The sequence below is a fragment of the Heliangelus exortis genome, chromosome Z, assembly GCF_036169615.1.
Source record: "Heliangelus exortis chromosome Z, bHelExo1.hap1, whole genome shotgun sequence".
Taxonomy (NCBI): Eukaryota; Metazoa; Chordata; class Aves; order Apodiformes; family Trochilidae; genus Heliangelus; species Heliangelus exortis.
In genome coordinates this window covers 21711548-21736530 of record NC_092454.1, presented here as the reverse complement: position 1 = coordinate 21736530, position 24983 = coordinate 21711548, and positions in this window count along the sequence as shown.

Sequence of the window (24983 nt, the reverse complement as noted above, 5' to 3'; positions counted from 1 at the left end):
GAAGGAAGGAAGGAAGGAAGGAAGGAAGGAAGGAAGGAAGGAAGGAAGGAAGGAAGGAAGGAAGGAAGGAAGGAAGGAAGGAAGGAAGGAAGGAAGGAAGGAAGGAAGGAAGGAAGGAAGGAAGGAAGGAAGGAAGGAAGGAAGGAAGGAAGGAAGGAAGGAAGGAAGGAAGGAAGGAAAAGAATAGAAAGAAAGAAAGAAAAGAAAGAAAGAAAAGAAAGAAAAGAAAGAAAAGAAAGAAAAGAAAGAAAGAAAAGAGGAAACAGAATTTTATATGCACACAGATGTAAGTCCTTTGATAAATAGGCACTGAAGGAATTGATGAACATGATAGTGGGCTAACACTTCTCATGGTTTGAAGAGAACACAGGGCTGGACATAATCCTGCGATACTATCTAATCCTCCTGCCTAGCCTAAATAAGTGTTTTAATGACACCTAAATAGTTGTCAAGAAATGTCCATCCAACCTCCAGGGAGGGACACCCCAGGTTTGCATTTGAGAAAGTCAGGAAGGGTGTATATGATCAAACAGGAGTCTGTCTGGATACTACAGCTCTGAAAAAGACAGCATTATTTTAAATCTAACAAAGCGGCCAAAGATAAAATTTCTCAAATGTCATCTGACACAGCTCAGTATTGACAGGTTAACTTAGACAGCAAGTTACTTGTGCTGAGCACTTAAAACACCCAGTGGGAAAAATTCAAATTCCATGGTTTAACTCTTGAAATCAGAGTCTGCTAGAGAATTGTTTCAGCTGAAAAATGTTGCTTTTTTCAATCTTAGCAGGTATCCTCATCACTGAAGGCAATATGATAATAGACACACACACTCAGCAGGGACATGATCAGAAACTAGGAGAGGTCAGAAAATGAGCATAAGCAGAAAGCATTTAGTTTGATCAAGAGAGAAAATGTGATTCAAGACAACAAAATGAAGAAGAGAAGAAGAAGAGAAGAAGGAGTTATGGCATCTTCTTTCATTTCAATGAATAAAGATAATCAGTCTCACTATATACGAACTACTGAACACAACATTTGCTTAAAATAGAGAACATAGTGATTGTTAGGACCTTTATGGCAGATCCTGAAAGAGGCTGGGTGAGAACTGCCTGAAGTCTATATTCTTACCTAATCCTAAACCTTCCTGAGTAGCGCAGAGGTACTTAGCATGAAATTTACAACAGAAAATCCTCACAGAGGTCAACAATAAAAGACTCTGTCATGCCCTTACAGACAGATTATAAATCCAGCCAGCAACCATCTTGCAATCAGATGTACTGATGACTACCATACTGGGTGTTCCATTTAAGACAATATGTCTTTTCCATTCATAAAGCATGGTTTTACTGTGCTAGTATACTCAGGGAAAAAATCCTCGCTCTAATGTATTTTCAAGCTCAGCAGAGGCAAAAAAAACATCCAAGTGTAAAATCCAAAATATGTACATATGCCAGAGAAATTCCTTGCTCACTTAATCAAGGAGATTTCATCTTGGTCTCCTTGGGTAAAGCATTCATATGTAGAATGATTGCTACCTATCCCAAAACTATCTAAATGTTTGGAAGAACTGCTGAAACAACTTGAAGAAGTCACCTGCATACCTTTTTGTAGTCTAGCTGGAATATACCACAATCAAGTCAACACAGACACTGTGATACAGCAGCTTCTATAAGCACTGAAAGATGGCAGTGAACTGTAGACAGGTCCACATTCTTTGTTTGATTTTTAATAGTGAAGACCATTGAAGCTTCTTTCCAGAGCGCACTGTGAACTAAAGCACAAGATACTATGAGTCGTATACATATATATATATACACACACACACATATATAGAGACACATATATACATATATATATATATATATATGTATATGCATATAGTGATTTGTCAAGTATCCTGGCATTAGGTGCAGTGGAAAAAACCTTTAAATTATCTAGTTCTATGGACTTCAGATTTATCTGCACAGGACCAGATTGTCTTCTGGTACTTAAACAAGTAGGGTTAATGTTTCTTATCAAAGTAGGAGATTGAACTGGATGACCTCCTAAGATCCCTTCTGTCCTAAACTAGCCTTTTGATCCTGTGATCATCACAAAGAATCTGAATACCCCCTACTACAGAAAGCAATTGTTCACCAAGCAGTAAGACTGAAAGGCAGATGATCTTTGTGAAATGCTCATGAGACATTGACAAACTTCCTAGGCTGGGAAGGGCATGGGTATATTTGAACACTTTCTTGATCCAGTAGAGCCACTAATGTCAAAGACACAGGGCTACTCCCTCACCTGTAAGATGATCCTCACCTCAGGTCAGCTAGACCTTTTGCTCTAAGAATCAGAGTCTCTCCCTCATCTTTTAGAAGCCAGGCAGCTGAAGAGATTTGAAAGTTACATGAGACAAATGCTCTTCCAGGCCACACAAAGCCATGTGGTTAAGGACCTGCTATGTTCTCAAGAGAGGTTCTTTTGGGAGGTAACTTTTTAGTTCAGCCAAGGTCTGACCAGGTTTTTTGCTCCTTTGGTTTTGTTTGGTGTCTGTGTGAAAGTGGTAATCGCCTGGCCATTTCTTGCCTGTCCACTGTAAATGTGCAAGATCAGCAGCACTGTAATCAAAGAAAAAAATGTGTTAGTGGAAAAAGGATTGGCCAGATGCTGACATCTGCAGCATAAATCTGCATTAATTGTGTCCACCTATGACTACATAAAATTAACTGACTGACCTATGCTTTAATTACAGTGAAATAATTTGTTTTCATTCTGTAACTTCATTGCATGCAGTTCACTTGTTTGTGTGTGTCCCTAATGCAATATTATAGAGTTTCTAAGTTCCAGTGACAATGTTATGTATATGCAACCACTCAGGATGCCTAAGTACATCAGGGATCACAAGGTTCCTGATCTGAGCAGATTGTACTTATTATGCTGTCCATCTACAGTGAGAATAAAATGTGGCAAAAAGAGGAAAAGAATGATCCTGCACCCACTATTCAGTTCTTGGAGCGCAGATGATGTAGACATAATTTATTTCTTTGGATTCATTCTTCTTTTCAGCTTGGGAGTTGTTGGGTTTTTGGTTGTTGGATTTTTTTTCCCTAAATCAGTTAATTGTGCCAAGTTCAGCCCAGAACTGGGACCAGAACGGGGGAAGTGAAGCAAAAACTGAAGCTGTGTTTTAAGAGCTAAGTTAGGTCAACAACAGCAGCAGCACTTTCTGAAGGAAAGACTCTTTCTGGTACATGATATGTTTCTGTAATGAAGTACAGCAGCCTGTCCTGTCCATTCCCAGGCTTGGAAGACAAAATAGGATAGTTTTAAGGTATGGAGAGCTGAGATACAGCAAAGGTCCTCTATCTGCTTGGGACCTTAGCTCCCCTACAATCACACCAGTAAAACCTCCTGCAAAAATAAACCCCCCTGATGCAGATCTAGAAAAAAGCCAGTGCTAAATTATGCCAGTTTAAGCCACCGCTGCATCCTCAGAACTGCATCAGTAGAGCAGCACAAGGGTGAATACAGTGGTACAAGTCACTCTCATCAAGAGAAGTCTGCAAGAGGACAAGCTGATGTATATCATAAGAGGAAACCCAGACAACTAGGTGCCAGTGGAGCCCATGAAAATTTCATCTTTGCTCTAACGGAGGAGATGGAAGTCAGTGATGAAAACTTCAGAATGTCTTCTCTACTACAAATATATTAATCCTCTCCCTTATTTGGAAACAACTCCTAGCCACACATAGGGTTTGAAGAATTCGCAGAAGGAAGCTTACCTAGTAGCTGTTCTCAACAGTAATAATATTTATATTATCATAATGCCTACAGACTAGGTATTAGACCCATGAAACGTGAAAGAAAAGACATTCTTTGTGCAAAAGCACTTACAGTTTTCATAGAAGAATGCATGACCTTTTAAATGACCTGTTCTACATGGATCTCAGTGAGCAACCCAAATAGAGCCAGTGATTTAACACAAATGTAATTCCATTGAAAATCAGCAGAATTACATCAGCATGAGATCAGAAAGGGGACATGGGCCCAGATCTACAGACACTAGCAGAATGTAGGAAGAGGTGTAATAATCAATTTGTAACTGACTTCAGTAGAGGACGTGTATTCCGAACTTATGTTCAAACTATTCCATCTAAATTAAAATAATTTAATTGATTAATGTAAGAGCAACTATGGAGCCCCATAGTTTGAACACAAAGAAATAAATTGCCATTTCGGGGGGGGAATAGTGATGTTTTTTTTTTTATTTTAGTAAAGATAAGAGTGGAAAAATAAATGCCTAGTTCCATACAACCCTATAGCTTTTCTCTGCTCAAACAAAGGAAGAGATGATATATTAAACATACAGTACAGATATAATGAACCATCATTTCTCTTCTTTGTGAAGGTTTTAAAAGGGATTTGGAATATCATACCACTTTAGAACTCACATTTTACCTTTTAAAGTAACTTCTGAATTACCTTTGATGGATTTTGCTGCATTAGATTCCGAAGGAGAAACTCCAAGGATCAGTCCATCAAACTTCCATCTCAGTCTGTGGATTTCTTTGTTTTTGGATGTTTTTTCAGGGAATCAGTGACTTTCTAAGTATACAGGGAAGCCTATATTCAATAAGTGCCCAAGATTTAGAGAGCAGTGATGGATGAATTGTTTTGACTCTACTACAGTACCCAGTTTTTTACACTACCACAGACTCTGCTGCAGGTTTACTGTGAAAGAGCCAGCAAATACCTACATAAAACTTTCACAAATACCAAATTTTAAAGTTGAGGAGACACTCTCTAGTTTTTCTTGGCATTTGGTCTACATCACTCTATCAAAACTGTGTTTTGAAAAACATGGAAAATTCTCATCATGATAGGAGTTGGTCTGTTTGACGATGACTTAGTCTCACTGTTGAAAACAATAAACTTCATTCTTTGCTAACATGGAAAATTTCTGCTGACAGCAATGATAACCCTGGGAAAAAGTATGGAGAACACTAACCAAACCCCACAGAAATTCAAGAAAACCATCTACAAACTCAGGGATGGATAATATCCCATGAATGACAAACCAACAGGAAAAGAGACACCAAACCATAATAACACAAGAACAACCTAAACCTAATATTGACAATTGAGAAAAAAATGCAGGGAAGACTAATCTGTTTGCATCAAAGTTGCATTTTTCTAAAGAACATATTAAAAATGTGCAGAAGTTGGAAAGTAAGTCCAGCTGCAAAGAACACTAAAGAATAGCATAAACACATAGGAACAAAACCCATAAAATGCAAAGTAGCTGTGCAAATTGGACAGGAGAATAACTGAAATTACGAAGTTTCTCATTAAAGGAAAAATCCCAACCAAATAACACCCCCTCTCCCCCCCCAAAATCCCAGCAAAGGGAAATCTGCTGCTGCTGCTGCTCAACGGGCAGAAATAGAAAATGACAGATGATGCCAAAAAGGTGGAAGCATTTGATGCCTTTTTGCATCACTATTTAGTAAAAGAGGTCAACTGCAACCAGGTGGTAAATCCAATGAATGCTTGCAACAACAACGTAATGTCAGGCCTAAAAAGGAAAAGACCAGGAGACAAAAGTATGATAAGTTAGTGCTGTCAAATTACCTCCACCTGATGAACTTTATCCTTCAATACTTGTAAGAACAGGATGAAGCAATTTCAGAGCTTTTAGTGGTTTTCTCTGAGAAGCCAGAATAAAGGGTTATGTCCTAGAAAACTGGGAAAGAGCAAATACCACACATAGCTCTAAAAGTGAGAGGAGGGAGCCGGAGCTGTAGACCAGTCAGTATAACCTCCATTCTTGTTAAATGTTGCGCTAATATTTTGAGCACTTGTAAACTTCTCTGTAAGCACTGAGAGGAAAATCGATGAGTAGCAGCCAGCATGGGTTTATGAAGAGCAAATCAAGTCAAAGTAACCTTATTTCTTTGTCTGATGGAGAAGCAAACCTTGTGTGGTGGAGATAAGATTTCCCATTTACCTCAAATATTGCGAGACTTTTACTTTATTTCAGAAGGCATTTTCATAAACAAACTAAGAATAAATAAAATTGAAATAATGTGGGTGCGAGGTGCTTGGAAGTCATACTTAGACAATAATTATCAGTGGTTCACTGTCAAAGATGTTTCAAAAGGGGTTCTACAGTGTTCTGTCTCTGTAGGAGTCCTAGTCACCTTTTTTAATAACTTAGGTGATAAATGGAAATATAGTTATTTCTGATGAAAGTACTGAGGTTGGAAGGGCTGCAAGTGTGCTAATGAGAAGAAAAATTATTTTGGTAACTTATGGAACTGGTCTGAAATTGGTAGGATACAGTTCAAAATGACCAGGCTGAGGATAACCAACCACACAGATATGTGACGTAGAAACAGCTTGCTCTGCAGCAATTGTGTAGAGGAGCATCTGGGAATGATTGTCAGTCACAAGCTGAAGTCAGTCAATAATGCCGTGTTCCTGAGAAAGGCTATCATACTCAGATGTATGAATAGAAGTATTATCTAGCAGGCCCATGAATTAATTCTCTGCGACCCCTCAGCCAGAACACAGTGTTTGGCTTTGAACAGTACACTGTAGAGGGACATTAAACATTTGGAGAAAGCTCAGCAAAAATCTTAAAAACATAACTAAGAAGGAAAGACTAAATGTGGTAGGATTGTTCTGAAAAGAGACAACTGTGACGAGTCATGAAGGTAATGCTATTGTACAGTTTAGTTGTTGCAGAAAGGAAAGATACAAATGCTTCTTCACACCCAAAGACTTAAAAAGCAGCAAGAAAGATTTAGATCAGGCAGATGTCAAGGGGAACTTTAAGTGGTAAGGATAGTTAAGGACTATCCTTAACTATGGGGAGGATTGTCCATGGAGGCTGTGGAATCTCCATCTTCTAGCTTTTTAAATAAAAGGTTGATGCAAATAAATGTAGATATAAGAAAAAAAAAATTCCTTTTAAATAGTGTCCTTTTGTCTTTCAAATTGCTGTGACTCAAATGCAGAATGTGAATGATATTGCTTACCAGGTTCATGGGGTCTTTCCAAGGACCATTAGTAAGCATTTATAAGACACTAAGTGCTGCATGCATATGTACTACATAAAGCAAAATCTTCACATCCAATGGGGAAGGGGGGAAACAAAATAAATCCTGAGTTCATTCTAGTCTCATTGTCATGGATAATTGATTTGAAAATGTTACATGTTGTATTTGGAAAGTGAGGCAGGGGACACAACATGCCCAAAGTTACATAGCAAATCAGAAGCAGATCTGGGAGCATACCCCACATATTTTATGGTCACTGAAACAAAACAGCAAATGCTGGGAGCACCAGAGGCCTTGCATAGTGACCCATAATGGGTGTTCTGGCAGAGAGGTAAGCCATGGTTAGCTCTATAAAATACTGTTTTCCTCCGTGGTATAAGAACATGTTGCTAGTCATTGTCAGAGTCTTAGAAAGATACTAGCTTTTCTTAAATTTCTATGAAATTAAAGTGTATTCTTCAAATATTTTACTTCTACAAGGTAGCCAGATACTTAGACTGATGCAATTTTGTGGTAATTTTTCACTGGTTATCTGTGTGTTTCCCCTGAAGAAATCACTAATGACATCAGTTCCCATTTCCCCAGATTTCAGCCAAATCACAAGGACTTAGAACAATGTACATTCAACAGAGCTGTAATTAGAAGGACCCTTGGTTATCCTGGAAATGAGATTCAGATGGCAGAGATAAAACTGGTAGATGCTAAAACACAGACCCCCTCTCTAAAGTTCTGGGAGACAAACTGGGCCTGCTGTATATCACTTCGCACTGCAGTAAATTGTGGCTGATGAAGTATCGGACATGGGAACTCTGAACTGCTGAGGTGCCTCTAAATGGGCTCCGGACTCCAGAGTACAGAGCCCCTTCTGACATGAAGGGTAAGCAGGAAAATGCACACAAGCTTTCATTCTGCATCTTGGCACAGAAAAAACATGCTCTCTGATGCAGGAAAGCCTGTGAGGAGCATGACTTCAACCCTGCCGGGTGCTGAAGACACTGAAGAGATCTGCCTCTTTCTTTCCACATACGGACTTTGTTAGAAAGGCAGGACTTTTGATACCTTGAGAAACAGCAGCCCAGCTCTGCTTTTCAGGCATGGTAAGTGCATGCAAAGAGATGCCCCCCCCCCCCAAGGAGAAGGGACATTTCTATTACCACAGCTAAAGTTTTCCTAGTGACAGCAGGAGATGTTGTAGAGTCCTTATTTGCTGAATTTACTAGCTTCCATGTAGGCACACTGCCAGGAGACCGCTTGCTGTTTGATAAGGGTCTGAAGTTTAAAGCCACTTCCAGAGTTTTGTTGAGACAGACAGGATTCTGTCAACAGAACATTCTCTGTCTGTCATACCAGACAGAGAATCGTTAATACAAACACACTTTGGGATGCTGCTGTGTGCATGCTCTCTACCTGGTGGTTGCAGTTTTAAACTAATTAATTTCTGTGATCTGAGCCATTCTTTTATTAGTAGTATCAGCATGTGCAGTGCTGTGTGGTTATAGATGATGTGCTCTCTCTGGGGATCCTATCAGCATGCCACTGTAGGTCTTCACAACATGGAAAGAAATGTCTCCTAGTTTCCTTGGTAGTGTTAGAATTTTTCATTTCATTTATTTCCCTTAAACTCTTACTTCTTTTGCCTTCCTTGTGAGCTCTGTGTTTGCTCACAAGGGTTTCAGTGGCTGCTCAGCTCTGTCCTTGACTCAGACTGCTCAGAATTACCTTTCTGATAATTCTTCCCTCCCTGGGGCTGAGGTTTGTGGGTAAGGCAAACTCACAGCTTCCTTGTATAATCTGACTTCATTATTTTCATTGTCAGGGGAGCACAAGATTCTTTTGCTTCTTGGTGTACAGCCTTCAGTATGAGTGATACAAGGGTTTCTTCTATCTCATGACAGATAATCTTGACTAGGCTCCTCTTTTCTATTGCTTGTCTCACTAGATACAGCACATAAATATAAGTAGACAAACACATGATCCTTCTCTGTGCTTGGACCCATATCATCTGCACTGCAAGGTCTTGTGGGATTCTCATCTCTTTCTTGCAATTTGTGTAGGAGTATGTCAGCCAAAGTTCCTAAAAGCGCCTGCTGAATTTGGATGTCCCCTCCATGCTTCTTTAAAGTGTCCTGACTGCAGAAGCTGAAGGGCAATTCAGACACTAATCACTGATCTCTTTCAGAAAACTAATATAGGGCATAGCCTCTTCTTCCAGAGTGTGCTTCACTAATTGTTTTTGTCATTTCATTCTTCATTTGTTCCACTCCAAGCTTACAGTTTTAAAATTTATTTCACTTTCTCAGAAATGCATAGAATTCCACATTCTGCCTGCCTTTGTATAGTAGCTGGAGCTTGTTTTTCACTGAAGAGCTGCTTGGCTGCAGGAGACACATAGATGAGCATCAGGACTTGTGAACTCAGATGGTACTAGGTACCTCCTGTCTATGAACAAGGCAGAGGGTCCTGGCTCAGACTTATGCAATTGAACTTGGAGTCTACTTCTAGTTTGCTTAACACTGATGCACAAGCACCTTTGAATCAAGCCCTTGTCATCAGTGCTGGAGCAAAAGTTTATCTCACCATTGGCCATTTCTCTTCTCACCTCTGAAGCACATCTACCTGGCTCAACTGCCACCCTTTGTACTGGCTTCCACTGGCATTTGCAGTTTTGTCTGTGTTTTACTTGTACTTTTCAACAACATTCATCTTTGTCAAAACAGACTGCTGTATTCTAAGTATGGATTTATCTGTACAGATCCCATTCCAAATAGCTATCTAAATAAAACATAATATTTCTTCTTCACAGCCATGCTGTTTGTTTTTTGACTGTAAGACTGAACATTTATTGGTGAATCCATATTTGTACTTACAGCAATGATTTCCTTAGTCATGTTCTGTGTGTTTTGTAATAGTGAATGAAACTGGAAAGGAAAGATATGCAAATATCAATGATAATTATGTTCTCTGTATGATTTTCTGAATCTTTCTTTAAATTCATCCTCTAAATTACTTTTGCAAAATTTAGGCAAATGCAAACATCCATTTTAATAATTGAGGAACAGTTTAGACTGCAATCTCTGATCTGTTAAGCCATTCAGTTAAGGGAGAGATGTAAATAAAGGTAATGTATATACCTAGAAATATGGTTGCCTTAATATTTACATATTTTATAATTTAATGGGTTGTTGTTCTAATACAAAGTGCTGGTTTCGTTATTGGGGTAGATCTAACCATTTCATTCAAGTGCAGTAATGACATAATTGATTTAAGATAAGTTTCCAGAACTAAGGCGTAACACCCTTGAAGAAGCAGCGTGCTTTAGACAATGATGTTTACCTACTGCCATCCTGTATTTTACAGATGCTCTATTCATTCTGGATTTCCACTGTTAAAAACAGTATTATTGTAACAGAGTGCATATTTGAGAGGTAAAACTATGATTAGGGCTGGGTCCTCAGTCCATTTTATAGATTATAAAAAGGCTTCTGGTAATCTTTGTTGCTCTAAATATGGCCAATACCTCTCTTACAGCTTTGAAATTGGTAATGTGAACGACCGATACGTCTGATATGCTAACAGTATTCTGGAGTTAAAATTCTGGCTGTCTGCAGATTCAGTCTCAGTCCCCCTGCCTTTTGTGCCTCTGCTGGCCCATGAGCACACCAAGAGGTTTTTCTATTGTCCCTTTCCCAGCATTTTAAAGAACCACAGCTCTCAGAGAGCATCTGAAGTTCATCACACTTCTTCCAGACATCTGAGGGTACTACTGGGGCTCCTTTATTCTGAGATATTGGAGCCTGGTATATTTAAAGTGATTCACAGCAGCTGCAGGCATCTTCTGCTCTGCATGTGATGTCTTTGGAAGCTAATGAAACAACAGGCTGAAGACAAGACTTGTAAGAGCTTGACACATCATCTGTTTCAGTAAAGTTCAAATACTCCTCAGAAGAATGCAGTGACAAAACTCTCCAAATCAAGGAGCCTATATATATAGGTTGATCTGCAAGCCAGGAGACAAAAAGGTGTATCTCACCCACCCTGGCCTCATCCCAAAGCAGTTTTATTGGGAATTATTTATAAATCAACCACAAAGCCATCTCCAGAAAGTTCTATCTATATTGGAAAGCATAACTTACGCGAACCTGTAAATGTAAAATATGCTTTACAGAAATAGACTGGTAAGTATTTTCTCCCAGAAGAACTGACAGCTGTCAGTACCACACTGAGCTATAGGTACCATTTTAAAAGTGGTTGCTTATTTAGAAACAAGAATCTGCCTGTAGCTAGCATTCAACAAATCACCACATTCAACTTCGGTTGCTCATTCTCAGTTGTGTAATCAGAACATAGATTCATAGATTTTTGAGGCCAGAAAGGACTCTTCTCATCATCCAGCCTGACTTTCTGCATAACACAGGTCAGGAAACATCACCCAGAAACTCCTGCCATGGAGGAAATCATTCTATCCCTCTGTTTCATGTGCAGCTGTTGCGATTCCTGTTGACCAGTGAAACATGCTTATCCCGTAAAGTGCCACATATATCACCTTACTCTGGAAATCTTCCAAGAAAACAAGCTAGGCTCTTAGATTGTATTTGTTTGTAAGGAGAAGAAAAAAAGGAAACAATCTGTCTGAAAAAAATCAGTGTTGCCCACCACCTTGTGGGGAACATAGTGCTTCTGATGAGGCTAATGATAACGAAAAGCACATGGCTGGTTTGGTATTCCTGGTGTTTGTAGCTCTCAGGGCAGCAGCAAGGTACTGAACTGAAACCAGAGAAAAATAAAACCTCCATTACAGAAAATAGGGATACATACCTTAAATTCTCCCATGGGACAGGAGATTTTGTATGCCCTGTTTTATAGAGAGAGGAAAGGTTTGTAGGAAGAGGCAATATCTTTTATTAGACCACCTTATAGATTTGGGGGATAAAAAGGGCAAGGTATCAGACACATGAGCCCTTCTTCACATCTGAAATATAATTTTATTGATACTGGCCTTAGGATATCAAAAAGGGACATGGAGTTTTTTTCTTAGAGAATAAAACTTGTGTGGTGTCTGTCTGTCAGCCCCACCTAATTGCTTTTGAATCAGTCAATCGATTTCAATCACAATGTCAGGAGGAAGGGTAAAGGTTTTGCAGATATTACATTCTCTCACATTTAAAGAAAATAGGTCACAAGGTAAAAGACAAACCCAGATGTGTGCTGCTACAGAGAAAAAATGCAGGTTGATCATAAGACAATCTACACAAGTGAGAAAAAGAGGAAAGCTGTTTTTATCAGTTTTAAAAAGTGCAGTACAATTTGTTTTGAAAATAAGATTCCTTTCAGAGGATCTGAAAAAATAATCCAGCTGTTAAGACCAGCTTCTATGAGCCTGCCTAATCACCCATCCCAGTTCACTGTCCAACCTGGCAACCTTTGTTGTTTTCTGTGCAGCAATTGCAAGGACTCTTTCCTTAGTCGGTGACTGCAATAGTGATGGCTCATGGCTGTGGTTATTGAGAGCCCCAGACACAAACTTCTTTCTCCAAACATCTAGCTGCTGACAGGTGAGCTTTGCACTGGAGCACAGATAATAGCTGTGAATCAACATCTGTGCTGTTGCATAAGATGTGGCAATGACAATCTCTGTCTCATGAGACTCTTGCTGTTTACTGAGGAATGGGTTTAGATCTAGGTCTGGAGTTCCCTTGGGTAATAATCTGCAACTGGGGAAGCTCCTCAGGCTGTGATTTGTTCTGAAAACCCTTTTTTTCACCCTGTCAGATGAACCCTGATGAGAAGGGAAAAGCAGCACAAAAGGTGTTGAAGAGACAGAAGGTGTCAGAAAACAGTGATTTGACAGCTCTTGCCTTGTGGGCAACTGTGCTGACACAGGGCTTTCTTCTCTTATCAAGGTGTTTTGTAGTCTTGCCTCATTCCTTGTGTCCAGTAGCCTTCTCTACCAACCTTCCCTAAAGGCTGAATAAAATGGAATCTCATTCAGCTACTCTTTTGTCTTCTCCTTTTTTGACTTCCATCCTTCCTTCCTGCTCTTAACACTTTCCTGAAGGTCTGGCCCCATATCTAATACTATTCCTGGTGAAAAGGCTGGTGTCATGCTTATAGCTCCAGACTGGGAACTGCATGAGCTGGTTTCCATTACCAGCTTCCTGAAAGATCCAAGGTAGGTGACTGAACCTTACTTATAGACCCGTTAATAAATCTGAGGTTACTAACCTATCACACAAGTGAATGATAGTTGTTAGCTCACTCCCACTTTTAACACATGTAGGTGTGCAAGGGACCTGACAAATATTAAATCTGCATCTTATTGTCTCCATGATTTCCATTACAGTGGTGGGGTCTGAATTGAGTTCTGAGGCCTGAAGAGAAAAACATGGGTCTTTGGTAGGAGCTCAAGGTGATACCACAAAGACTGAGGCAGCAAAAAGAGCAAGAGTATTACCTGGCATCAGGTTTGCAGGTGCGATACGTCATGGGGAACTCTGATGGGGGAAGGGAGTAGGAGGACCTTGTGGGGTGGTGGATATCGAGGATAAGGAGTCAGAGAAGAGAAATAGCTTAGGTGTGCTTTTTGCAGTGCTACTATTTCATGTTCCTCCTCTGTAGTGATCAAAACTAGACCTTCCCCGACCCCCTAGTTTTACTCCCTCTATATTTAGCCACTCTATCTACTTACTTAACCAGGAACGATAATTCCTCATTTATAAAAATTCAGGCATGTTAGACACAAAGAAACACATGATACAATTAGTCCTAGTACACTTAACAGTGTTCCTCAAGGTTCTTTTTACAAAAGCTCCTCATAACCAAAGCCTTGCCTTTAGCAAGATCTCTAATGGTGCTGCAGGTGTAAACTTCATCATTTGAACCCTCAGAAGACAAGAGTATGAGGAGATAATCCAGATTGTCAGATCTGTTAGAAGACAAATAGATATAACCAATACCCAACTGCTAATACACACCAACATGCAGCTCTCTCAGAAATACATGCTAAAACAATCAGTTAGTTAGGAATATGGATTTTCTGTCACATGCACAATCTCAGGCAGCTTGAAAGTGCAGTAATAAAATGTTAACAACTGAAGAACCTGCAGGACTTTCAGCAAGACTTTTTAAAAGCAGAACCAACATTACAATCAAAAGGAGTGATACATTTTTTTGATCTATTTAGAGAACGAAGTCAGCTCAAGGTCAACTGCTGATCAAGAACAATGGAGGAAAACTAGGTAAGATAATTTTATAGCTGCTTGAATTAAGACTATGCTTGAAATCAGCCTGTTTGAAAGATAATTTATAAGAAATTACCTGAATTTCCATGATTAAGTATTTTTAACCTGGTACCTAAAAGAGTTTAATATACATATGAAAAAGAAGATATTAGTACAAATTATTTTCTCCCCTGAACTCCCCATGTCAGAAGTCACACATGCATAACATGATATGGAAGAATGATATAGCAGACATGAGACTTGTGTTTCCAAGGAAGTAACTCAGCATTTCAGGTGGCACTTGGTGCAGTCTCCAAAAAGGCACCGTTTATTCCAAGCTGCAACTGAGATTCCATTAAGCAGCCCAACACATTCTGGACTAGCTGAGCTTCTCTGGTTAGTAACCAAAAGCCACCTGCAGAACTTCAGTAAGCACCCTTTTGTCCTCCTTTAACAAGCACACTCTCTCACGTATAGAATAGCAAGTTTCACTGAAGACAGCCACAGCTGTCTTCCCTTTCCCTGCAAATGAAAGGGTCTGCACTCTTGCTACCAAATGATTATCAAATGCAATGTCAAAGTGAGTGTTTCCCCTCCATTGTAAGAGGCAAACTGAATGCTTTCGGCACAGCTTTCAGTGTCTTCAGACCCAACTGCAGCTGCACACACTCCAAACATTCTGCTGGCAGTTTCCTGTTTGCATTCCTGGGCTGGGGAGAAGAAGGACATTTCTTTCCAAGTCTGCTGCCTGCTCCTGGTTTTCCAGTTCTCTCTGTCTTTCTGCCTCTCTCTTTGGTCTCTCTTTGAGATTCATGAGCATAACAAGAATCCCTTCCTTCTGAATTGTGCTTTTAAATTGGCTGGTTGTTTCAGAAAGTGTGTGTGTGCGGGAACACCCAACAAAAAAAAAACAGCCACTCCAACTGTGACAGTGTTAATTTACACTAACAGCATTCTAGTGCTAGACTGTGTGCATATGTATGTGTGTGTCTGTGTATCTTGCACAGAGATCAGTAAGCCAAGTACTGTCCAAAGATACAAATGCTGTTGTCTCCTGCCAATGCCAATGAGTCAGCTTTTGTGTTCACAGCTGGGTTGAACATACTCTTTCTGGGGCTCTCCACACTCACAACCTGTATTCAGGAGACCACATCCAGGAGGTCTCACTGGGAGTCAACATGCACATCTGAGGTCCAAATTAATGTCTGATTCAGTGTGTGTGATTCAAGGATGTGCTATTGAGATTGACAGGCCCTGACCATCATTTCAGCTCTCACTGCAGCCATGAATACTGATGCTTCTCCCTTATGGTAATTTTCATTGCCCATTTCTGCAACAACAAGGGATCACCTCTGTTTCTTCCATCTCTTGTTCTTTCTTATTATGGCAATTCTCTTTGCTGCCCTCCACTACCGTTACTGTTGAATGTTTAAAGATTGTATCAAAAACTTCCATAAAATGTTTTAAAAATAAAAGAACTTCAATAATTTTGTTAAAATCTTGAGTTTCCTGTTTGCCAATGATGCTCCAGACAGATCTCAGCCAGAATTAGTGTTTCTTTTATAAAGTGAAGACACCTTATTTCTGGCAGTCCTTGGTTTAAAAACACACCATCAAGCACATCTTCCTAAATAACCTAACCTATCCTAAATAATCCTAACCCTATCAAATAAATAGAGAAAAGCCACCAAACCAGTAATCAGATTCCACTGAAGGGACACTTAGCACAACATCTGCTGTCCCTGTCCTACTTTCAGGAAAAGGACTTCTGCTGTGCAAAGAGTCTGTGGAATATGTGAAGCTGTTGGAGTTACAGCAACTTAGAGGATTTTGTTTCAGCTGATGCTTGAGAAAAAGGTTGACCCAGAGAAGCCCTTTAAGAGGTGTGGAGTCTGGGGCTGGAGGCTGACTTGTGTGAGTCTGGCACTTGATTTCAGTCAGAATTGCAGAATTATCCTTCAACAAGAGCAGTGGTAGGTGTCTGACTGCAACATAAATAGATTCATAAGTTCTCAGAGGTGTTCCTGCATGAGAGCAGAAGAGGAACTGTGGAGCACGACCATATAGTCTCTGACAGCTCCAAATGCTCTTTGTTGTTGCTCTGTAACAGAGGTTGTTGTGTCCTCTGCACCTTGGGAAAATGAGGGGAAAATAACATATTTGTGTAACTGCTGGCAGTCTTTGCCAAAGCAGCTGCCATAGGCTCCATGTCAAAGCACCAGGGGAGCACCTAATCCCCTTAGAAATTCAAAGGCATGTGAAACATTCTGTCATTACACTGTCTCTCTTCTACTCGGATCTCCCTCTTTGACTCTCCTGCATCCAGTTCCAGCTTCAGACAAGGGAAGCAGAGTTCAGTGTCAGCATAATAAAATCATATTTTCTCAAAAAAAAAAAAAAAAAAAAAAAAAAAAAAAAAAAAGAAAAGAAAAAGAAAAAAGAAAAGAAAGGTTACTGTCAACAGCTGGCATTAAATGCATAGACAGGTCAAAGAGACAGTCCTTTCCTACTGCAGAAGGCTGGAACATGAGGCAAGGGAACACAAGGGGATTTGGGCAGCCCCTGTCCCTGCCACGCACAAGCAGTGCTGTAAATGTGCCCTATGTTGTGTAGGGAATCAGCTGACAGAATTTCAGCAAGATCTTCTGACTTTGAAAATGGGAAGCTGAAACTACAGGATCTTCATACACTTGTCCAACAGCATTACACTCAGGGGACACACGCTGATTTATGCCAACTAATGATTCAGCTTGAACAGTTTCATTAGGTTTTGCTGAGTTCGAAATAATAGAAGTAAGCAACAACAATAAGAACAATTTTTATAAATGGGCAAACAGTCTCCTCATGAAGCCATACTGACTCTGTTTTCTCTCTGGTCTGGCAAGTCAAGCCATTGGCCAGCCAAATCACTTTAGTGAAATGTTTGGTTTCATTTCAGGGTTGGTCTGATAATCCAGAAGCCACACTAAATCTCATTTTCTCTTCAACTTCATTGCAACTGGACATTTTTTGATATCGCATAAGAAAGCTAAACACAATTATATGAGTTGACAGTAAGGTGGACACTGATCTGCTTCTGCAATCATGGCTCAGAGACAGCAATCTGAGTTCCTGATGCTTTTGCATTTTGGAATCAGTGAAGTGAGGCCCTCTGAAAAAATATCGCCCAGTGTGTTTTTATTACCACATAATCCATGCCTTTGCCACTTGTCCACATACCACTCTTTAATGCAAACCTCATGTCATCCTGCTCTTTTCAGGTTCTGATTAACTCTGAAATGCCTAGATTTACAAAGCCAGTGGAGAAACAGATCCTCTCATGAAGAATGTAGAAGGGGAGGGCAAAGGGGGAAGAGAGAAAGACCTCAAAATCCTTACTGCTCGGAGCTGGTAAAGTTAAAAGAAATATGGAAAGAATTGTGCTTCATTTAATATCTTCTATGTGTACAGATGAAATATCACTTGACATTACAAAGTATGCCACGTGAAAAGATACGAAGGACAGAATCTTCTGTTCTGGGCAGCCAATGGTGTCAGTAGCCAGGTTTTTTTAAATGATTTTTCTACTGTCTGGAGGATGACGAACCAAGATTTCTGCTGCCCCTTGAGTTTACTAGGTGAATACTGACAAATGCAGTTCACTTATATTAATTTTAAATCACTGCTGAATCAGGTAACCTAGGTTTCCTCCTAGGAAACAGTCTGAGGTTTCTTCAGAAATACAATAATCAGACAAGTCTTATACCAGCTTACTTCCAAAGCCTCACAATACAAAGCCACTTCTTAAGCAGAAGACCACAAGTCTGAGAATTGAGTAAGTTAATTTCATGGGAGGCTTAGTAAGATTATTTTCAGGAGAGTAATTGAAGTTTCCACTTCAGTATCAGGCATGATACTTCACTTTCATTAGACATGACTCTATATCTGTGTGGTCACCTAGCACATCTGAAAGTCCTGAAGAACACCACAGGAAATACAGGACTCTACATAGAGAATTTTTTTTCTTGTGTTCTTAGCTTAGATCAAAATTACAATCACCTCTCACCTACTTTATGCAATGAAATTTTTGGCTGAATTAATATCATACTACACTGAAGTTATCCCATAGTTTGTTGCTTGACACAAAAACAGTAGCAAGCTTCTTTTTGGCTACCTAAGTTTAGTCACTGCACTCTGAGTCTTATCAAGACAAACACAGAGGATAAGTTTGCTCATGTTACAACCACTATTCCACAAAGAGTTAAATTTCTACTGACCTTAACTGTGAAAAATTTTCCTGAAAAATTTGTGCAATGACACCTATTATAAGATGCTTGGCACGATAAAAAAACCTGGACATTTGCTATTAAGTTGCAAAAAGTTTAGCAAGTAATGCTGATAGGATTTGAACATTAACTCACAAATGGAGAATGCCGGTACATTTGTAGGATCATCGGCGTAATGGATTCTGGCATTCCCTTCTTACCATCTTTACAAATGTCACTTTCATTCTACTGTAAATTAACCCAAATTTCTTCGAAAGCTCCAAAATAAGGCTTGATTGTGAGCAACCAGCCCCATCTACTTTGCTGCTGATTATATTACAGCAGAAAACATGTACAACTAATATATAGACAAATTATTAAAGATATATATTGGACATTCCCTAATGAATACACAGACTTGATGAAATATTACCTTAAACTTTATTTTTGACACTGGGAGAGAGCAACCAGGAGCACAAAGTATGCCAAATAAAAGACAGCAAAATTCTTCAGTTAATTGATCCGGTTAATGCAATGTATTGGATCCTGATTTGATGTAAATCAGCAAAGGGCCCTTGAAGAGAAGGACATAAAACCAGTGCACACTACTGATGGATCTGCCCTCAATGCTACCCATTTAATATTGGAGGATTTTATTGCTTACTAGAGTGTAGTCTCCCAACCCTTTATCAATTATTCATTTTGGAGAGCAACCTTCTCTGTTCAGTAGCAAGAAAATCTGTGGGTTAGATCTAATTTACTCTTTTAACCAGTTTACTCCGGTATCAAGTATTTAGATTGGCCAACTGTGCTTTCATACATTACAGCCATATATCAAAGCAATTTGTGCAAATGCCAGCTGAGCAACCAGCTATATGTATCATGTATTCTGAGAGTACGCAGTTCCAAATGCTTTTGTAAAGCAAACCTTTCATCAATAAATCAGAAATACCCTGATGCATGCTTTATGTAGAGCAAGGTATTCTATTTAGGTCACAGGGAGGTTCTTCCAGGCTTGCTAAAATGAACAAATCCCCAGTGTGTTCCCTCACTCCACCACATTTCATAACACATGCAAACGTGTCCCACTCAGTCGCTGCTGTGTATTTGTGACTGCTGATGACCCTGCACTTGCTAAGCATTGGCTTGATCACTTGTAGATCAAGTAGCCTGCAAACCAGAAGATGAATTGCTCTGGTGCCTGAATGCTCTAACCCACACAAGGGCTGACAATGGTGAAAAGAACAGATGCAAATTAAAACTGTCTTTCTTGTGGGAAGGAACCTAGAACACTCACCTTTTCCAGAGGGATGAAAGAGGAGTGGGCAGCAGGTACGTCATACAGCATAACACACAATTTGAACATATCAGTCTGTAGTTCTTCTCCAAAGAGATGGATTCAAGGCAAAGAAAATGGACGACTGCATAGCCTGAGTTTACTGTTTAGGTATTCGGTGCTTAGTGGGTGATTCTTATCTATCTTCCAAGATCTTACTGTTGGTCTGATTGCTCTTCCTGCAGTGGAAATGTCTATGATAAGGTTCCAAGCATAAGGTTTTCCAGATTTCCAGACAGGCTGAAATGATAAGTTATCTAGAGTGGAGGAACAAGAAGCTAAATGCAGAATTTGTTTTCTCTTTGAAAGATCTGGCAGTAGATAAGGAAAATAGTAAAATAAGTTAAGGGGAAATAAATACCATCCTACTAAAAGTACTAAACTGTACTTTTTTGTTCTTTAGAGGCATGGTTTTGAGCATAAGGAAATAGAGCCTCTTGTCAATACATTGAAAGATTTCCATACAACATTCCTATCAGTGTTTCCAGAAACATTATCATCATTATCAATGACACTTGCATGAATGAAGAAGAGTCTGGCCCTCTGCATAGTGCCATCCCCACTCTCTGTCCTATCTCAGCTACTTTCCACCTGGCCCATGGAGGCCCAGCCACATCTCCCATGTGTGCAACATGCCACCTCCCACTCCTATGCATCTTTCATGACTAGTTGCCTTCCCTTCTTTCCCTCTCCTTGCCTCCCCTGTCTCCTCCACCAGGACACTGATTGCACAGCCCATTGGTAACCTGCACTATTAGTTCCATCTTACCTGTCCACCTGCTGGCATGGACTGTGGCTGAGGAGGCACTGACCTTAAGAAAAGCATGATGTTTTTCTGTGCCTCATTTTCTCCCCAGTAAAATGCACATTACATTTGTTTCTTTTGTAAAGCAATTCAAAGTCTTTTGATTAAAGAGACTATATAACACCCAAGAATCACAATTAATAATCTGCCAGCCCCCGTGGAGAGCCTTCCCTGCTTCCAGACCCCATGAGGGCTCCCCTCTCCCTGCAGAAGGGTTTTGTCCCTTTGGCAAAGAGGTCTCTTACTGCTTAGTCACAGCAGCTTGTTGACCTGGTTATCAGAGTCCAGTCCTAAAAGAAGGCACCAGAGTAAAACAGACTGCTTTGTCTAAGTCCAGTACTCTGCTTTCAACATCATTTGCCAAAGCTTTCTGGTTGTTTGTAAATTTGTAGGCCTGTCTGCATAATAAGTATTGAATTAATCTAGTTACTAAGACAGCACAGTGGCCTGTGGTACATCTTCCTTCAACTAATGGGAAATCAAAATGGACACAATTAGGGGGCAGTACCAACCTAGCTAGTTTACTTCTACATTTTTCCCTCAGAACCACTGGAGGGTTCCTCTAACTCCTATATGTGTATATATATTGCACTCAAGAAAAGCTATGCATGCCACACAAAACATGAAAAAAAAAAAAGAGTGTTTTTTTCAGAATTCTTGTTTTTCTTTTTAATTAACACATATTAAGGTATGTTCCTTTGTCTCTAAGAGTCTCCAGAGCATACCTGGGAAATGTTTTCAAGCATCACTGTTACAGTAGGCTCTAAAAACTTGCCTGTTTCAAACTGCAAGCCAAGATGCTTGGTGTTCCAGGAAGTGGATCTTGAAAAGAAACAGCAAATTTCATGATACTAGTGATATCAAGACTCATGATAAAATCACTAGTGCCAACAACGCTGCACATTAAGATTTTTTAAAATTAATATTACCTTAGGGATTAGCAAATGGTCCCAAACTATATACACTGTGAGTGAAGAGCACTCTTAGCACATTAATCTTTTCACTAATGATTAGCAATTTGTATTCTACTAGGGCCTGTAGGGCCCAGGCAACAAGGAGGTCCCATTGTTCTAGGGCAATGCATGCAAGCAGCAGGACATCGAGCAGGCTCATGGATAAACAAGACAGGCTTGAAATCAGAAGGGAAAACAAGGCACACACAGTTGAACTGTCTTGCCAGAGATCACACTGCAGGTCTGTAGTCCAGTCTGGAGACCAAAAATAAATATATTAAGCTCTTCAGGCTCAGTAAAGATTTTAATTACTGTTAAACCAAACTAAGATTAAAAAGAATATAGTTTGAGTGTATATATTCTTCACAGATAAGTTGAACACCAGGTGAGATGAGGAACAGAATTCCCTCAGGAGTAATTTCTTGTTAATTGCACAACTTGAGACACTTTCTTGAAAGACCTTATAAATTGCAGGCATTAACTGTTACAGGAGGCCCACAGCTTCTTCTGAAGTGTCAAGTGCCGTTCACTGGCAGAGGGTACAACAGGGTTTTTTTTTATCCATTGGTCTTTTTAAAGAATGTCTAAATGCCCATGAGAAGTTCAATGCTACTGCAAGATCACTGGTATCAAGATGTGAGTTTCATATGGGTAACAGGCCAGGCAGGCCTGCTTCAGACATTATTCTTACTTCACGCAGATGTAATCCCATGTTAGTAATCCTGTCTGTGACCTACATGAGGTTGGGTGAAGGCCATACAGATCATCCTAATCAATGAATAATATATCAATGTGTGGAGGCATATATGTTTTGAAGGCATATACGCCTTATTAGTGATTGCTTTACATATATACATACCCACTTATTTTAGCAGGGTTGATAATAATAATAGTCTCTTTTCCAAAGAAAGAAGATAAATTCTACATTTCTTTATTAGCATTCATTTCCACTCAACCTTTTGGAAGATTATGTGGGATCAGTTATTCCAACATATTTCTTACAGATTTTTAAGATATTGCTGTGAACTAATGGTTTCAATTTTTTCAAAGTCTTGGCAAAGGTATCTTTTGTATACCTTTGTTGGATTACTTGTGTTGGTCTGGCTGCTTACTTACCCTGTGCATTCCTAATTGTGCTTTCCCAGTTCAACAGTGGAGGTGGGAATCTCTCCATGTTCCCAAGGACTCAGCTTGAATAAGTCTGCCAGAAAGACATGCTCCATGGCCTGACAGGATGGAAATTTGAGAAGCATATCCTAGACCGGAGTCACTTTTTGCTGATATAAGAACATCTAGCCAGTAGCTCACCCTGATTCTGGAAGGAGATAGTGCACCCCTGCAGTTGCCCTGAAGTCAGCACTCCATCAACTAAGGCTGTTTGAGGCTCTTGCCTGTTTACCAGTGACCTGTTCCTCATTTGCACTGTAATGCTATGGTCCAGGCTTCTGTAGAAGGTGGCAAGCCAGGGGACTATCTTCTGCTGTACCTTGCATATGGAGGTAGCAGGTATGCGCATTTGTGTCCCACATCAAAGCCAAAGCAATCATCAATGCAAACTAGATGAGAAACTACTAGCTTGCACTGCCAAGTCTTTTGCAGTGGTAAAAAGCTTCCATCAGCTTCTGTCTAACTATTCTGATTTACATCACTTGAGGGCTTGTGTGAAAAACCCCTTCCCACTAGGCACACCTGATTTTTTTACTAGCAGCACAAATGCAGATTAAGACAGTATATTTTCTGGTTCAAATTAATGCTATTACTTTGTAAATAAGTGTTAGTCCCCTTGTCTTTCCGAAAGAAGTGGTAAATACCATGTAAATGACAAAGTACTGTTCCTCAATGGCTTGACCTTTAGGGCCAGGGGCAAAATGTTTGGAACAAGCATGCTGTATAAAGGGGGTAGAGACAGAGGCATGTAAACCAGTTCAGTGCAGTGTGCATATGTATAGAAGCACTTACCACGTGATTTTATGACTTTTAAAAGTCACTTGTCTAGAAGTACATATCTGTCCTCCTCCAATGCATGCACAAGCTACTTGTTTCTACAAACATAATGAATGTTCTGTAGGTGCAAAAGTTTGGCTTTGCCTTTTGTGTTTGCCTTGGCTTCTGTAGCAACACATGGAGGGTGGAGTTGCGTTCACTTACACCTGCTCTGTCCTACCAGGGGCTTTGAATGGCACCTTATTTATTGATGGGATGATATTTAATAATTGCAGAAGTTAACGCTAGATAAACATTATGATGGTACAAAAATGGGAAACAAGAAGCTTTCCCAGTATCCTGAAGGGCTTTCTGAAATAGAAAACGCATGTGCAGCACCTAGCCATCAAAGCTTCCTTTACTTTGATACAGAGTTACTACCTTGCCTGAACAGGATGAAGGTCCTTCATGTCACAGACTCCAAACACTTGCTTCTCTTTCAAGGAACTTTCTGGTGAGCTGAAGGCTGGTATCCCAGAAGAAAGTACAGTGACTGGACACAGGCATTTTCAGCAGCCTGTGTACAGCTAGGCTGGTGTGAGGCAGGTGGGCTCTGATTCTGCGTAGCCCTGGGTGCATGTAAGTGAATTCTCATATGTGTTCCTATCCTTTTCATCTGAAACAAAGCCAGTGGCTCCAGTGGGCAACAGTCAGTCCCAGCATGAGCACAGGCAGCAGCCTTCCTTTCTTTGTGAACCATTGATAGCAGGAGTGAGGAGCAGGGCTTGAAACATGCCTGCAAGGCTCCTGCTGTGCCCCTTTGCCTTAAAGCAGGGAATTTACATGTTCTGCCATATTATTTCACTTCAGGTAGGATATGGTTCAGCAGAAGGGCTGTCCATGAAAAATCTGAAACTCTGGCTCCTTCTAACCAGTTCCTCAAATTTTATTTTTTCTTCCCCTGACAGTACCTGTAGTAGAAAATGCCAAGTACTCCTAACAAGTGATTAAGATAGGCAATTCTGAGCTTCACAAACAGGCTGTCTGACAAGTCTTCCCCATCAACACAGACTACAGAATCAGCATTCAAATGACCAAGGAAGCTGAGTGTATTGACATCTGGCTCCTGTTTCAGCACATTAATTATCCTCTTGGGTTCTTCCATCTTCAGCTGCTTCCACACAGGTGCCATCTCATCATTTATGTGCTCCAACATTTTTCTCCCCATCCTGAACAACTGAGCTATTCTCTTCTTGCATGGCATTCCTACTTCAGCAGATGCATTTACACTGCTAAACAAGCCTACCCCAAGCTTAGCAATGTCTTGAGAGCACAGAGAGCTAATAGAGAAGAATACACTTTTTAGTAAACCTCTGGATTCCAGGACACAGCTGAATCACAATAGGCTCTACCCAAAATGATAAAGGAATAACTAAGAAAGAATGCCCATCATCAGCA